This window comes from Hydra viridissima, unplaced genomic scaffold, assembly GCF_058129835.1.
Source record: "Hydra viridissima isolate aposymbiotic clone 2 unplaced genomic scaffold, HvirCarnegie_v1 scaffold_2, whole genome shotgun sequence".
NCBI classification, from domain to species: domain Eukaryota; kingdom Metazoa; phylum Cnidaria; class Hydrozoa; order Anthoathecata; family Hydridae; genus Hydra; species Hydra viridissima.
Window position 1 is genome coordinate 14,303,972 of NW_028324301.1, and position 18,291 is coordinate 14,322,262.

Consider the following 18,291-nt stretch of genomic DNA (forward strand, 5'->3'; position numbering starts at 1 on the left):
GAGAGGCTGGCAAGTACCGGATTTGGCGACAAAACCCCGTTTTTGGCTCAATTTCCATACAAAACGTCGAAATTTGGGCCAAATGCGGCCAAATTCGAGGCTTTCACCGACTCCCATTGGATCCTTTGGCCATATTCTGTTGTATCCTGTCAGGCTGAGCAAAAAAATGCCCAAGGGCATCAAGCAATTCAGTGGTAAGTTCCGATTTTTGCGACAAATGCACAGAAATGCTTAGAATTTGCTTGTAATGTCAATTCTGTGATTATTTCGTCAAATTGGAGCCTTTCACCGAGATTTCTTGGAGCCTTTGGACATATTCTGTTGTAACCTATCAGGCTGAGCACGAAAATGACAAAGACAATCAACAGAGAGGCTGGCAAGTACCGGATTTGGCGACAAAACCCCGTTTTTGGCTCAATTTCCATACAAAACGTCGAAATTTGGGCCAAATGTGGCCAAATTCGAGGCTTTCACCGACTCCTCTTGGATCCCTTGGCCCTATTTTCTTGTATCCTGTCAGGCTGAGCACGAAAATGACAAGCACAATCAACAGAGAGGCTGGCAAGTACCGGATTTGGCGACAAAACCCCGTTTTTGGCTCAATTTCCATACAAAACGTCGAAATTTGGGCCAAATGTGGCCAAATTCGAGGCTTTCACCGACTCCCATTGGATCCCTTGGCCATATTCTGTTGTATCCTGTCAAGCTGAGCAAAAAAATGCCCAATGGCATCAAGCAATTCAGTGGTAAGTACCGATTTTTGCGACAAATGCACAGAAATGCTTAGAATTTGCTTGTAATGTCAATTCTGTGATTATTTCGTCAAATTGGAGCCTTTCACCGAGATTTCTTGGAGCCTTTGGACATATTCTGTTATAACCTATCAGGCTGAGCACGAAAATGACAAAGACAATCAACAGAGAGGCTGGCAAGTACCGGATTTGGCGACAAAACCCCGTTTTTGGCTCAATTTCCATACAAAACGTCGAAATTTGGGCCAAATGTGGCCAAATTCGAGGCTTTCACCGACTCCTCTTGGATCCCTTGGCCCTATTTTCTTGTATCCTGTCAGGCTGAGCACGAAAATGACAAGGACAATCAACAGAGAGGCTGGCAAGTACCGGATTTGACGACAAAACCCCGTTTTTGGCTCAATTTCCATACAAAACGTCGAAATTTGGGCCAAATGCGGCCAAATTCGAGGCTTTCACCGACTCCCATTGGATCCCTTGGCCATATTCTGTTGTATCCTGTCAGGCTGAGCAAAAAAATGCCCAAGGGCATCAAGCAATTCAGTGGTAAGTACCGATTTTTGCGACAAATGCACAGAAATGCTTAGAATTTGCTTGTAATGTCAATTCTGTGATTATTTCGTCAAATTGGAGCCTTTCACCGAGATTTCTAGGAGCCTTTGGACATATTCTGTTGTAACCTATCAGGCTGAGCACCAAAATGACAAAGACAATCAACAGAGAGGCTGGCAAGTACCGGATTTGGCGACAAAACCCCGTTTTTGGCTCAATTTCCATACAAAACGTCGAAATTTGGGCCAAATGTGGCCAAATTCGAGGCTTTCACCAACTCCTCTTGGATCCCTTGGCCCTTTTTTCTTGTATCCTGTCAGGCTGAGCACGAAAATGACAAGAACAATCAACAGAGAGGCTGGCAAGTACCGGATTTGGCGACAAAACCCCGTTTTTGGCTCAATTTCCATACAAAACGTCGAAATTTGGGCCAAATGTGGCCAAATTCGAGTCTTTCACCGACTCCCATTGGATCCCTTGGCCATATTCTGTTGTATCCTGTCAGGCTGAGCAAAAAAATGCCCAAGGGCATCAAGCAATTCAGTGGTAAGTACCGATTTTTGCGACAAATGCACAGAAATGCTTAGAATTTGCTTGTAATGTCAATTCTGTGATTATTTCGTCAAATTGGAGCCTTTCACCGAGATTTCTTGGAGCCTTTGGACATATTCTGTTGTAACCTATCAGGCTGAGCACGAAAATGACAAAGACAATCAACAGAGAGGCTGGCAAGTACCGGATTTGACGACAAAACCCCGTTTTTGGCTCAATTTCCATACAAAACGTCGAAATTTGGGCCAAATGTGGCCAAATTCGAGGCTTTCACCGACTCCTCTTGGATCCCTTGGCCCTATTTTCTTGTATCCTGTCAGGCTGAGCACGAAAATGACAAGCACAATCAACAGAGAGGCTGGCAAGTACCGGATTTGACGACAAAACCCCGTTTTTGGCTCAATTTCCATACAAAACGTCGAAATTTGGGCCAAATGTGGCCAAATTCGCGGCTTTCTCCGACTCCCATTGGATCCCTTGGCCATATTCTGTTGTATCCTGTCAGGCTGAGCAAAAAAATGACCAAGGGCATCAAGCAATTCAGTGGTAAGTACCGATTTTTGCGACAAATGCACAGAAATGCTTAGAATTTGCTTGTAATGTCAATTCTGTGATTATTTCGTCAAATTGGAGCCTTTCACCGAGATTTCTTGGAGCCTTTGGACATATTCTGTTGTAACCTATCAGGCTGAGCACGAAAATGACAAAGACAATCAACAGAGAGGCTGGCAAGTACCGGATTTGGCGACAAAACCCCGTTTTTGGCTCAATTTCCATACAAAACGTCGAAATTTGGGCCAAATGTGGCCAAATTCGAGGCTTTCACCAACTCCTCTTGGATCCCTTGGCCCTATTTTCTTGTATCCTGTCAGGCTGAGCACGAAAATGACAAAGACAATCAATAGAGAGGCTGGCAAGTACCGGATTTGGCGACAAAACGCCGTTTTTGGCTCAATTTCCATACAAAACGTCGAAATTTGGGCCAATTGCGGCCAAATTCGAGGCTTTCACCGACTCCCATTGGATCCCTTGGCCATATTCTGTTGTATCCTGTCAGGCTGAGCAAAAAAATGCCCAAGGGCATCAAGCAATTCAGTGGTAAGTACCGATTTTTGCGACAAATGCACAGAAATGCTTAGAATTTGCTTGTAATGTCAATTCTGTGATTATTTCGTCAAATTGGAGCCTTTCACCGAGATTTCTTGGAGCCTTTGGACATATTCTGTTGTAACCTATCAGGCTGAGCACGAAAATGACAAAGACAATCAACAGAGAGGCTGGCAAGTACCGGATTTGGCGACAAAACCCCGTTTTTGGCTCAATTTCCATACAAAACGTCGAAATTAGGACCAAATGTGGCCAAATTCGAGGCTTTCACCGACTCCTCTTGGATCCCTTGGCCCTATTTTCTTGTATCCTGTCAGGCTGAGCACGAAAATGACAAAGACAATCAACAGAGAGGCTGGCAATTACCGGATTTGGCGACAAAACCCCGTTTTTGGCTCAATTTCCATACAAATTGTCGAAATTTGGGCCAAATGTGGCCAAATTCGAGTCTTTCACCGACTCCTCTTGGATCCCTTGGCCCTATTTTCTTGTATCCTGTCAGGCTGAGCACGAAAATGACAAGCACAATCAACAGAGAGGCTGGCAAGTACCAGATTTGGCGACAAAACCCCGTTTTTGTCTCAATTTCCATACAAAACGTCGAAACTTGGGCCAAATGCGGCCAAATTCGAGGCTTTCATCGACTCCCATTGGATCCCTTGGCCATATTCTTTTGTATCCTGTCAGGCTGAGCAAAAAAATGCCCAAGGGCATCAAGCAATTCAGTGGTAAGTACCGATTTTTGCGACAAATGCACAGAAATGCTTAGAATTTGCTTGTAATGTCAATTCTGTGATTATTTCGTCAAATTGGAGCCTTTCACCGAGATTTCTTGTAGCCTTTGGACATATTCTGTTGTAACCTATCAGGCTGAGCACGAAAATGACAAAGACAATCAACAGAGAGGCTGGCAAGTACCGGATTTGGCGACAAAACCCCGTTTTTGGCTCAAATTCCATACAAAACGTCGAAATTTGGGCCAAATTCGGCCAAATTCGAGGCTTTCACCGACTCCCATTGGATCCCTTGGCCATATTCTGTTGTATCCTGTCAGGCTGAGCAAAAAAATGCCCAAGGGCATCAAGCAATTCAGTGGTAAGTACCGATTTTTGCGACAAATGCACAGAAATGCTTAGAATTTGCTTGTAATGTCAATTCTGTGATTATTTCGTCAAATTGGAGCCTTTCACCGAGATTTCTTGGAGCCTTTGGACATATTCTGTTGTAACCTATCAGGCTGAGCACGAAAATGACAAAGAAAATCAACAGAGAGGCTGGCAAGTACCGGATTTGGCGACAAAACCCCGTTTTTGGCTCAATTTCCATACAAAACGTCGAAATTTGGGCCAAATGTGGCCAAATTCGAGGCTTTCACCGACTCCTCTTGGATCCCTTGGCCCTATTTTCTTGTATCCTGTCAGGCTGAGCACGAAAATGACAAGCACAATCAACAGAGAGGCTGGCAAGTACCGGATTTGGCGACAAAACCCCGTTTTTGGCTCAATTTCCATACAAAACGTCGAAAATTGGGCCAAATGTGGCCAAATTCGAGGCTTTCACCGACTCCCATTGGATCCCTTGGCCATATTCTGTTGTATCCTGTCAAGCTGAGCAAAAAAATGCCCAAGGGCATCAAGCAATTCAGTGGTAAATACCGATTTTTGCGACAATTGCACAGAAATGCTTAGAATTTGCTTGTAATGTCAATTCTGTGATTATTTCGTCAAATTGGAGACTTTCACCGAGATTTCTTGGAGCCTTTGGACATATTCTGTTGTAACCTATCAGGCTGAGCACGAAAATGACAAAGACAATCAACAGAGAGGCTGGCAAGTACCGGATTTGGCGACAAAACCCCGTTTTTGGCTCAATTTCCATACAAAACGTCGAAATTTGGGCCAAATGTGGCCAAATTCGAGGCTTTCACCGACTCCTCTTGGATCCCTTGGCCCTATTTTCTTGTATCCTGTCAGGCTGAGCACGAAAATGACAAAGACAATCAACAGAGAGGCTGGCAAGTACCGGATTTGGCGACAAAACCCCGTTTTTGGCTCAATTTCCATACAAAACGTCGAAATTTGGGCCAAATGTGGCCAAATTCGAGGCTTTCACCGACTCCCATTGGATCCCTTGGCCATATTCTGTTGTATCCTGTCAGGCTGAGCAAAAAAATGCCCAAGGGCATCAAGCAATTCAGTGATAAGTACCGATTTTTGCAACAAATGCACAGAAATGCTTAGAATTTGCTTGTAATGTCAATTCTGTGATTATTTCGTCAAATTGGAGCCTTTCACCGAGATTTCTTGGAGCCTTTGGACATATTCTGTTGTAACCTATCAGGCTGAGCACGAAAATGACAAAGACAATCAACAGAGAGGCTGGCAAGTACCGGATTTGGCGACAAAACCCCGTTTTTGGCTCAATTTCCATACAAAACGTCGAAATTTGGGCCAAATGTGGCCAAATTCGAGGCTTTCACCGACTCCTCTTGGATCCCTTGGCCCTATTTTCTTGTATCCTGTCAGGCTGAGCACGAAAATGACAAGGACAATCAACAGAGAGGCTGGCAAGTACCGGATTTGGCGACAAAACCCAGTTTTTGGCTCAATTTCCATACAAAACGTCGAAATTTGGACCAAATGTGGCCAAATTCGAGGCTTTCACCGACTCCCATTGGATCCCTTGGCCATATTCTGTTGTATCCTGTCAGGCTGAGCAAAAAAATGCCCAAGGGCATCAAGCAATTCAGTGGTAAGTACCGATTTTTGCGACAAATGCACAGAAATGCTTAGAATTTGCTTGTTATGTCAATTCTGTGATTATTTCGTCAAATTGGAGCCTTTCACCGAGATTTCTTGGAGCCTTTGGACATATTCTGTTGTAACCTATCAGGCTGAGCACGAAAATGACAAAGACAATCAACAGAGAGGCTGGTAAGTACCGGATTTGGCGACAAAACCCCGTTTTTGGCTCAATTTCCATACAAAACGTCGAAATTTGGGCCAAATGTGGCCAAATTCGAGGCTTTCACCGACTCCTCTTGGATCCCTTGGCCCTATTTTCTTGTATCCTGTCAGGCTGAGCACGAAAATGACAAACACAATCAACAGAGAGGCTGGCAAGTACCGGATTTGGCGACAAAACCCCGTTTTTGGCTCAATTTCCATACAAAACGTCGAAATTTGGGCCAAATGTGGCCAAATTCGAGGCTTTCACCGACTCCTCTTGGATCCCTTGGCCCTATTTTCTTGTATCCTGTCAGGCTGAGCACGAAAATGACAAGGACAATCAACAGAGAGGCTGGCAAGTACCGGATTTGGCGACAAAACCCCGTTTTTGGCTCAATTTCCATACAAAACGTCGAAATTTGGACCAAATGTGGCCAAATTCGAGGCTTTCACCGACTCCCATTGGATCCCTTGGCCCTATTTTCTTGTATCCTGTCAGGCTGAGCACGAAAATGACAAAGACAATCAACAGAGAGGCTGGCAAGTACCGGATTTGGCGACAAAACCCCGTTTTTGGCTCAATTTCCATACAAAACGTCGAAATTTGGGCCAAATGTGGCCAAATTCGAGGCTTTCACCGACTCCCATTGGATCCCTTGGCCATATTCTGTTGTATCCTGTCAGGCTGAGCAAAAAAATGCCCAAGGGCATCAAGCAATTCAGTGATAAGTACCGATTTTTGCAACAAATGCACAGAAATGCTTAGAATTTGCTTGTAATGTCAATTCTGTGATTATTTCGTCAAATTGGAGCCTTTCACCGAGATTTCTTGGAGCCTTTGAACATATTCTGTTGTAACCTATCAGGCTGAGCACGAAAATGACAAAGACAATCAACAGAGAGGCTGGCAAGTACCGGATTTGGCGACAAAACCCCGTTTTTGGCTCAATTTCCATACAAAACGTCGAAATTTGGGCCAAATGTGGCCAAATTCGAGGCTTTCACCGACTCCTCTTGGATCCCTTGGCCCTATTTTCTTGTATCCTGTCAGGCTGAGCACGAAAATGACAAGGACAATCAACAGAGAGGCTGGCAAGTACCGGATTTGGCGACAAAACCCCGTTTTTGGCTCAATTTCCATACAAAACGTCGAAATTTGGACCAAATGTGGCCAAATTCGAGGCTTTCACCGACTCCCATTGGATCCCTTGGCCATATTCTGTTGTATCCTGTCAGGCTGAGCAAAAAAATGCCCAAGGGCATCAAGCAATTCAGTGGTAAGTACCGATTTTTGCGACAAATGCACAGAAATGCTTAGAATTTGCTTGTAATGTCAATTCTGTGATTATTTCGTCAAATTGGAGCCTTTCACCGAGATTTCTTGGAGCCTTTGGACATATTCTGTTGTAACCTATCAGGCTGAGCACGAAAATGACAAAGACAATCAACAGAGAGGCTGGCAAGTACCGGATTTGGCGACAAAACCCCGTTTTTGGCTCAATTTCCATACAAAACGTCGAAATTTGGGCCAAATGTGGCCAAATTCGAGGCTTTCACCGACTCCTCTTGGATCCCTTGGCCCTATTTTCTTGTATCCTGTCAGGCTGAGCACGAAAATGACAAAGACAATCAACAGAGAGGCTGGCAAGTACCGGATTTGGCGACAAAACCCCGTTTTTGGCTCAATTTCCATACAAAACGTCGAAATTTGGGCCAAATGTGGCCAAATTCGAGGCTTTCACCGACTCCCATTGGATCTCTTGGCCATATTCTGTTGTATCCTGTCAGGCTGAGCAAAAAAATGCCCAAGGGCATCAAGCAATTCAGTGGTAAGTACCGATTTTTGCGACAAATGCACAGAAATGCTTAGAATTTGCTTGTAATGTCAATTCTGTGATTATTTCGTCAAATTGGAGCCTTTCACCGAGATTTCATGGAGCCTTTGGACATATTCTGTTGTAACCTATCAGGCTGAGCACGAAAATGACAAGGACAATCAACAGAGAGGCTGGCAAGTACCGGATTTGGCGACAAAACCCCGTTTTTGGCTCAATTTCCATACAAAACGTCGAAATTTGGGCCAAATGTGGCCAAATTCGAGGCTTTCACCGACTCCTCTTGGATCCCTTGGCCCTATTTTCTTGTATCCTGTCAGACTGAGCACGAAAATGACAAGGACAATCTACAGAGAGGCTGGCAAGTACCGGATTTGGCGACAAAACCCCGTTTTTGGCTCAATTTCCATACAAAACGTCGAAATTTGGGCCAAATGTGGCCAAATTCGAGGCTTTCACCGACTCCGATTGGATCCCTTGGCCATATTCTGTTGTATCCTGTCAGGCTGAGCAAAAAAATGCCCAAGGGCATCAAGCAATTCAGTGGTAAGTACCGATTTTTGCGACAAATGCACAGAAATGCTTAGAATTTGCTTGTAATGACAATTCTGTGATTATTTCGTCAAATTGGAGCCTTTCACCGAGATTTCTTGGAGCCTTTGGACTTTTTCTGTTGTAACCTATCAGGCTGAGCACGAAAATGACAAAGACAATCAACAGAGAGGCTGGCAAGTACCGGATTTGGCGACAAAACCCCGTTTTTGGCTCAATTTCCATACAAAACGTCGAAACTTGGGCCAAATGTGGCCAAATTCGAGGCTTTCACCGACTCCTCTAGGATCCCTTGGCCCTATTTTCTTGTATCCTGTCAGGCTGAGCACGAAAATGACAAGGACAATCAACAGAGAGGCTGGCAAGTTCCGGATTTGGCGACAAAACCCCGTTTTTGGCTCAATTTCCATACAAAACGTCGAAATTTGGGCCAAATGTGACCAAATTCGAGGCTTTCACCGACTCCTCTTGGATCCCTTGGCCCTATTTTCTTGTATCCCGTCAGGCTGAGCACGAAAATGACAAGGACAATCAACAGAGAGGCTGGCAAGTACCGGATTTGGCGACAAAACCCCGTTTTTGGCTCAATTTCCATACAAAACGTCGAAATTTGGGCCAAATGTGGCCAAATTCGAGTCTTTCACCGACTCCCATTGGATCCCTTGGCCATATTCTGTTGTATCCTGTCAGGCTGAGCAAAAAAATGCCCAAGGGCATCAAGCAATTCAGTGGTAAGTACCGATTTTTGCGACAAATGCACAGAAATGCTTAGAATTTGCTTGTAATGTCAATTCTGTGATTATTTCGTCAAATTGGAGCCTTTCACCGAGATTTCTTGGAGCCTTTGGACATATTCTGTTGTATCCTGTCAGGCTGAGCACGAAAATGACAAAGACAATCAACAGAGAGGCTGGCAAGTACCGGATTTGGCGACAAAACCCCGTTTTTGGCTCAATTTCCATAAAAAACGTCGAAATTTGGGCCAAATGTGGCCAAATTCGAGGCTTTCACCGACTCCCATTGGATCCCTTGGCCATATTCTGTTGTATCCTGTCAAGGTGAGCAAAAAAATGCCCAAGGGCATCAAGCAATTCAGTGGTAAGTACCGATTTTTGCGACAAATGCACAGAAATGCTTAGAATTTGCTTGTAATGTCAATTCTGTGATTATTTCGTCAAATTGGAGCCTTTCACCGAGATTTCTTGGAGCCTTTGGACATATTCTGTTGTAACCTATCAGGCTGAGCACGAAAATGACAAAGACAATCAACAGAGAGGCTGGCAAGTACCGGATTTGGCGACAAAACCCCGTTTTTGGCTCAATTTCCATACAAAACGTCGAAATTTGGGCCAAATGTGGCCAAATTCGAGGCTTTCACCAACTCCTCTTGGAACCCTTGGCCCTATTTTTTTGTATCCTGTCAGGCTGAGCACGAAAATGACAAGGACAATCAACAGAGAGGCTGGCAAGTACCGGATTTGGCGACAAAACCCCGTTTTTGGCTCAATTTCCATACAAAACGTCGAAATTTGGGCCAAATGTGGCCAAATTCGAGGCTTTCACCAACTCCCATTGGATCCCTTGGCCATATTCTGTTGTATCCTGTCAGGCTGAGCAAAAAAATGCCCAAGGGCATCAAGCAATTCAGTGGTAAGTACCGATTTTTGCGACAAATGCACAGAAATGCTTAGAATTTGCTTGTAATGTCAATTCTGTGATTATTTCGTCAAATTGGAGCCTTTCACCGAGATTTCTTGGAGCCTTTGGACATATTCTGTTGTAACCTATCAGGCTGAGCACGAAAATGACAAAGACAATCAACAGAGAGGCTGGCAAGTACCGGATTTGGCGACAAAACCCCGTTTTTGGCTCAATTTCCATACAAAACGTCGAAATTTGGGCCAAATGTGGCCAAATTCGAGGCTTTCACCGACTCCTCTTGGATCCCTTGGCCCTATTTTCTTGTATCCTGTCAGGCTGAGCACGAAAATGACAAGGACAATCAACAGAGAGGCTGGCAAGTACCGGATTTGGCGACAAAACCCCGTTTTTGGCTCAATTTCCATACAAAACGTCGAAATTTGGGCCAAATGTGGCCAAATTCGAGGCTTTCACCGACTCCCATTGGATCCCTTGGCCATATTCTGTTGTATCCTGTCAGGCTGAGCAAAAAAATGCCCAAGGGCATCAAGCAATTCAGTGGTAAGTACCGATTTTTGCGACAAATGCACAGAAATGTTTAGAATTTGCTTGTAATGTCAATTCTGTGATTATTTCGTCAAAATGGAGCCTTTCACCAAGATTTCTTGGAGCCTTTGGACATATTCTGTTGTAACCTATCAGGCTGAGCACGAAAATGACAAAGACAATCAACAGAGAGGCTGGCAAGTACCGGATTTGGCGACAAAACCCCGTTTTTGGCTCAATTTCCATACAAAACGTCGAAATTTGGGCCAAATGTGGCCAAATTCGAGGCTTTCACCGACTCCTCTTGGATCCCTTGGCCCTATTTTCTTGTATCCTGTCAGGCTGAGCACGAAAATGACAAAGACAATCAACAGAGAGGCTGGCAAGTACCGGATTTGGCGACAAAACCCCGTTTTTGGCTCAATTTCCATACAAAACGTCGAAATTTGGGCCGAATGCGGCCATATTCGAGGCTTTCACCGACTCCCATTGGATCCCTTGGCCATATTCTGTTGTATCCTGTCAGGCTGAGCAAAAAAATGCGCAAGGGCATCAAGCAATTCAGTGGTAAGTACCGATTTTTGCGACAAATGCACAGAAATGCTTAGAATTTGCTTGTAATGTCAATTCTGTGATTATTTCGTCAAATTGGAGCCTTTCACCGAGATTTCTTGGAGCCTTTGGACATATTCTGTTGTAACCTATCAGGCTGAGCACGAAAATGACAAAGACAATCAACAGAGAGGCTGGCAAGTACCGGATTTGGCGACAAAACCCTGTTTTTGGCTCAATTTCCATACAAAACGTCAAAATTTGGGCCAAATGTGGCCAAATTCGAGACTTTCACCGACTCCTCTTGGATCCCTTGGCCCTTTTTTCTTGTATCCTGTCAGGCTGAGCACGAAAATGACAAGAACAATCAACAGAGAGGCTGGCAAGTACCGGATTTGGCGACAAAACCCCGTTTTTGGCTCAATTTCCATACAAAACGTCGAAATTTGGGCCAAATGTGGCCAAATTCGAGGCTTTCACCGACTCCCATTGGATCCATTGGCCATATTCTGTTGTATCCTGTCAGGCTGAGCAAAAAAATGCCCAAGGGCATCAAGCAATTCAGTGGTAAGTACCGATTTTTGCGACAAATGCACAGAAATGCTTAGAATTTGCTTGTAATGTCAATTCTGTGATTATTTCGTCAAATTGGAGCCTTTCACCGAGATTTCTTGGAGCCTTTGGACATATTCCGTTGTAACCTATCAAGCTGAGCACGAAAATGACAAAGACAATCAACAGAGAGGCTGGCAAGTACCGGATTTGGCGACAAAACCCCGTTTTTGGCTCAATTTCCATACAAAACGTCGAAATTTGGACAAAATGTGGCCAAATTCGAGGCTTTCACCGACTCCTTTTGGATCCCTTGGCCCTATTTTCTTGTATCCTATCAGGCTGAGCACGAAAATGACAAGCACAATCAACAGAGAGGCTGGCAAGTACCGGATTTGGCGACAAAACCCCGTTTTTGGCTCAATTTCCATACAAAACGTCGAAATTTGGACCAAATGTGGCCAAATTCGAGGCTTTCACCGACTCCTCTTGGATCCCTTGGCCCTATTTTCTTGTATCCTGTCAGGCTGAGCACGAAAATGACAAGCACAATCAACAGAGAGGCTGGCAAGTACCGGATTTGGCGACTAAACCCCGTTTTTGGCTCAATTTCCATACAAAACGTCGAAATTTGGGCTAAATGCGGCCAAATTCAAGGCTTTCACCGACTCCCATTGGATCCCTTGGCCATATTCTGTTGTATCCTGTCAGGCTGAGCAAAAAAATGCCCAAGGGCATCAAGCAATTCAGTGGTAAGTACCGATTTTTGCGACAAATGCACAGAAATGCTTAGAATTTGCTTGTAATGTCAATTCTGTGATTATTTCGTCAAATTGGAGCCTTTCACCGAGATTTCTTGGAGCCTTTGGACATATTCTGTTGTAACCTATCAGGCTGAGCACGAAAATGACAAAGACAATCAACAGAGAGGCTGGCAAGTACCGGATTTGGCGACAAAACCCCGTTTTTGGCTCAATTTCCATACAAAACGTCGAAATTTGGGCCAAATGTGGCCAAATTCGAGGCTTTCACCGACTCCTCTTGGATCCCTTGGCCCTATTTTCTTGTATCCTGTCAGGCTGAGCACGAAAATGACAAGGACAATCAACAGAGAGGCTGGCAAGTACCGGATTTGGCGACAAAACCCCGTTTTTGGCTCAATTTCCATTCAAAACGTCGAAATTTGGGCCAAATGTGGCCAAATTCGAGTCTTTCACCGACTCCCATTGGATCCCTTGGCCATATTCTGTTGTATCCTGTCAGGCTGAGCAAAAAAATGCCCAAGGGCATCAAGCAATTCAGTGGTAAGTACCGATTTTTGCGACAAATGCACAGAAATGCTTAGAATTTGCTTGTAATGTCAATTCTGTGATTATTTCGTCAAAATGGAGCCTTTCACCAAGATTTCTTGGAGCCTTTGGACATATTCTGTTGTAACCTATCAGGCTGAGCACGAAAATGACAAAGACAATCAACAGAGAGGCTGGCAAGTACCGGATTTGGCGACAAAACCCCGTTTTTGGCTCAATTTCCATACAAAACGTCGAAATTTGGGCCAAATGTGGCCAAATTCGAGGCTTTCACCGACTCCTCTTGGATCCCTTGGCCCTATTTTCTTGTATCCTGTCAGGCTGAGCACGAAAATGACAAAGACAATCAACAGAGAGGCTGGCAAGTACTGGATTTGGCGACAAAACCCCGTTTTTGGCTCAATTTCCATACAAAACGTCGAAATTTGGGCCAAATGTGGCCAAATTCGAGGCTTTCACCGACTCCTCTTGAATCCCTTGGCCCTATTTTCTTGTATCCTGTCAGGCTGAGCACGAAAATGACAAAGACAATCAACAGAGAGGCTGTCAAGTACCGGATTTGGCGACAAAACCCCGTTTTTGGCTCAATTTCCATACAAAACGTCGAAATTTGGGCCAAATGTGGCCAAATTCGAGGCTTTCACCGACTCCCATTGGATCCCTTGGCCATTGTCTGTTGTATCCTGTCAGGCTGAGCAAAAAAATGCCCAAGGGCATCAAGCAATTCAGTGGTAAGTACCGATTTTTGCGACAAATGCACAGAAATGCTTAGAATTTGCTTGTAATGTCAATTCTGTGATTATTTCGTCAAATTGGAGCCTTTCACCGAGATTTCTTGGAGCCTTTGGACATATTCTGTTGTAACCTATCAGGCTGAGCACGAAAATGACAAAGACAATCAACAGAGAGGCTGGCAAGTACCGGATTTGGCGACAAAACCCCGTTTTTGGCTCAATTTCCATACAAAACGTCGAAATTTGGGCCAAATGTGGCCAAATTCGAGGCTTTCACCGACTCCCATTGGATCCCTTGGCCATATTCTGTTGTATCCTGTCACGCTGAGCACGAAAATGACAAGGACAATCAACAGAGAGGCTGGCAAGTACCGGATTTGGCGACAAAACCCCGTTTTTTGCTCAATTTCCATACAAAACGTCGAAATTTGGGCCAAATGTGGCCAAATTCGAGGCTTTCACCGACTCCCATTGGATCCCTTGGCCATATTCTGTTGTATCCTGTCAGGCTGAGCAAAAAAATGCCCAAGGGCATCAAGCAATTCAGTGGTAAGTACCGATTTTTGCGACAAATGCACAGAAATGCTTAGAATTTGCTTGTAATGTCAATTCTGTGATTATTTCGTCAAATTGGAGCCTTTCACCGAGATTTCTTGGAGCCTTTGGACATATTCTGTTGTAACCTATCAGGCTGAGCACGAAAATGACAAAGACAATCAACAGAGAGGCTGGCAAGTACCGGATTTGGCGACAAAACCCCGTTTTTGGCTCAATTTCCATACAAAACGTCGAAATTTGGGCCAAATGTGGCCAAATTCGAGGCTTTCACCGACTCCTCTTGGATCCCTTGGCCCTATTTTCTTGTATCCTGTCAGGCTGAGCACGAAAATGACAAAGACAATCAACAGAGAGGCTGGCAAGTACCGGATTTGGCGACAAAACCCCGTTTTTGGCTCAATTTCCATACAAAACGTCGAAATTTGGGCCAAATGTGGCCAAATTCGAGGCTTTCACCGACTCCTCTTGGATCCCTTGGCCCTATTTTCTTGTATCCTGTCAGGCTGAGCACGAAAATGACAAGGACAATCAACAGAGAGGCTGGCAAGTACCGGATTTGGCGACAAAACCCCGTTTTTGGCTCAATTTCCATACAAAACGTCGAAATTTGGGCCAAATGTGGCCAAATTCGAGTCTTTCACCGACTCCCATTGGATCCCTTGGCCATATTCTGTTGTATCCTGTCAGGCTGAGCAAAAAAATGCCCAAGGGCATTAAGCAATTCAGTGGTAAGTACCGATTTTTGCGACAAATACACAGAAATGCTTAGAATTTGCTTGTAATGTTAATTCTGTGATTATTTCGTCAAATTGGAGCCTTTCACCGAGATTTCTTGGAGCCTTTGGACATATTCTGTTGTAACCTATCAGGCTGAGCACGAAAATGACAAAGACAATCAACAGAGAGGCTGGCAAGTACCGGATTTGGCGACAAAACCCCGTTTTTGGCTCAATTTCCATACAAAACGTCGAAATTTGGGCCAAATGTGGCCAAATTCGAGGCTTTCACCGACTCCTCTTGGATCCCTTGGCCCTATTTTCTTGTATCCTGTCAGGCTGAGCACGAAAATGACAACGACAATCAACAGAGAGGCTGGCAAGTACCGGATTTGGCGACAAAACCCCGTTTTTGGCTCAATTTCCATACAAAACGTCGAAATTTGGGCCAAATGTGGCCAAATTCGAGGCTTTCACGGACTCCCATTGGATCCCTTGGCCATTTTCTGTTGTATCCTGTCAGGCTGAGCAAAAAAATGCCCAAGGGCATCAAGCAATTCAGTGGTAAGTACCGATTTTTGCGACAAATGCACAGAAATGCTTAGAATTTGCTTGTAATGTCAATTCTGTGATTATTTCGTCAAATTGGAGCCTTTCACCGAGATTTCTTGGAGCCTTTGGACATATTCTGTTGTAACCTATCAGGCTGAGCACGAAAATGACAAAGACAATCAACAGAGAGGCTGGCAAGTACCGGATTTGGCGACAAAACCCCGTTTTTGGCTCAATTTCCATACAAAACGTCGAAAATTGGGCCAAATGTGGCCAAATTCGAGGCTTTCACCGACTCCCATTGGATCCCTTGGCCATATTCTGTTGTATCCTGTCAGGCTGAGCAAAAAAATGCCCAAGGGCATCAAGCAATTCAGTGGTAAGTACCGATTTTTGCGAAAAATGCACAGAAATGCTTAGAATTTGCTTGTAATGTCAATTCTGTGATTATTTCGTCAAATTGGAGCCTTTCACCGAGATTTCTTGGAGCCTTTGGACATATTCTGTTGTAACCTATCAGGCTGAGCACGAAAATGACAAAGACAATCAACAGAGAGGCTGGCAAGTACCGGATTTGGCGACAAAACCCCGTTTTTGGCTCAATTTCCATACAAAACGTCGAAATTTTGGCCAAATGTGGCCAAATTCGAGGCTTTCACCGACTCCTCTTGGATCCCTTGGCCCTATTTTCTTGTATCCTGTCAGGCTGAGCACGAAAATGACAAGGACAATCAATAGAGAGGCTGGCAAGTACCGGATTTGGCGACAAAACCCCGTTTTTGGCTCAATTTCCATACAAAACGTCGAAATTTGGGCCAAATGTGGCCAAATTCGAGGCTTTCACCGACTCCCATTGGATCCCTTGGCCATATTCTGTTGTATCCTGTCAGGCTGAGCAAAAAAATGCCCAAGGGCATCAAGAAATTCAGTGGTAAGTACCGATTTTTGCGACAGATGCACAGAAATGCTTAGAATTTGCTTGTAATGTCAATTCTGTGATTATTTCCTCAAATTGGAGCCTTTCACCGAGATTTCTTGGAGCCTTTGGACATATTCTGTTGTAACCTATCAGGCTGAGCACGAAAATGACAAAGACAATCAACAGAGAGGCTGGCAAGTACCGGATTTGGCGACAAAACCCCGTTTTTGGCTCAATTTCCATACAAAACGTCGAAATTTGGGCCAAATGTGGCCAAATTCGAGGCTTTCACCGACTCCCATTGGATCCCTTGGCCATATTCTGTTGTATCCTGTCAGGCTGAGCAAAAAAATGCCCAAGGGCATCAAGCAATTCACTGATAAGTACCGATTTTTGCGACAAATGCACAGAAATGCTTAGAATTTGCTTGTAATGTCAATTCTGTGATTATTTCGTCAAATTGGAGCCTTTCACCGAGATTTCTTGGAGCCTTTGGACATATTCTGTTGTAACCTATCAGGCTGAGCACGAAAATGACAAAGACAATCAACAGAGAGGCTGGCAAGTACCGGATTTGGCGACAAAACCCCATTTTTGGCTCAATTTCCATACAAAACGTCGAAATTTGGGCCAAATGTGGCCAAATTCGAGGCTTTCACCGACTCCTCTTGGATCCCTCGGCCCTATTTTCTTGTATCCTGTCAGGATGAGCACGAAAATGACAAGGACAATCAACAGAGAGGCTGGCAAGTACCGGATTTGGCGACAAAACCCCGTTTTTGGCTCAATTTCCATACAAAACGTTGAAATTTGGGCCAAATGTGGCCAAATTCGAGGCTTTCACCGACTCCTCTTGGATCCCTTGGCCCTATTTTCTTGTATCCTGTCAGGCTGAGCACGAAAATGACAAAGACAATCAACAGAGAGGCTGGCAAGTACCGGATTTGGCGACAAAACCCCGTTTTTGGCTCAATTTCCATACAAAACGTCGAAATTTGGGCCAAATGTGGCCAAATTCGAGGCTTTCACCGACTCCCATTGGATCCCTTGGCCATATTCTGTTGTATCCTGTCAGGCTGAGCAAAAAAATGCCCAAGGGCATCAAGCAATTCAGTGGTAAGTACCGATTTTTGCGACAAATGCACAGAAATGCTTAGAATTTGCTTGTAATGTCAATTCTGTGATTATTTCGTCAAATTGGAGCCTTTCACCGAGATTTCTTGGAGCCTTTGGACATATTCTGTTGTAACCTATCAGGCTGAGCACGAAAATGACAAAGACAATCAACAGAGAGGCTGGCAAGTACCGGATTTGGCGACAAAACCCCGTTTTTGGCTCAATTTCCATACAAAACGTCGAAATTTGGGCCAAATGTGGCCAAATTCGAGGCTTTCACCTACTCCTCTTGGATCCCTTGGCCCTATTTTCTTGTATCCTGTCAGGCTGAGCACGAAAATGACAAAGACAATCAACAGAGAGGCTGGCAAATACCGGATTTGGCGACAAAACCCCGTTTTTGGCTCATTTTCCATACAAAACGTCGAAATTTGGGCCAAATGTGGCCGAATTCGAGGCTTTCACCGACTCCCATTGGATCCCTTGGCCATATTCTGCTGTATCCTGTCAGGCTGAGCAAAAAAATGCCCAAGGGCATCAAGCAATTCAGTGGTAAGTACCGATTTTTGCGACAAATGCACAGAAATGCTTAGAATTTGCTTGTAATGTCAATTCTGTGATTATTTCGTCAAATTGGAGCCTTTCACCGAGATTTCTTGGAGCCTTTGGACATATTCTGTTGAAACCTATCAGGCTGAGCACGAAAATGACAAAGACAATCAACAGAGAGGCTGGCAAGTACCGGATTTGGCGACAAAACCCCGTTTTTGGCTCAATTTCCATACAAAACGTCGAAA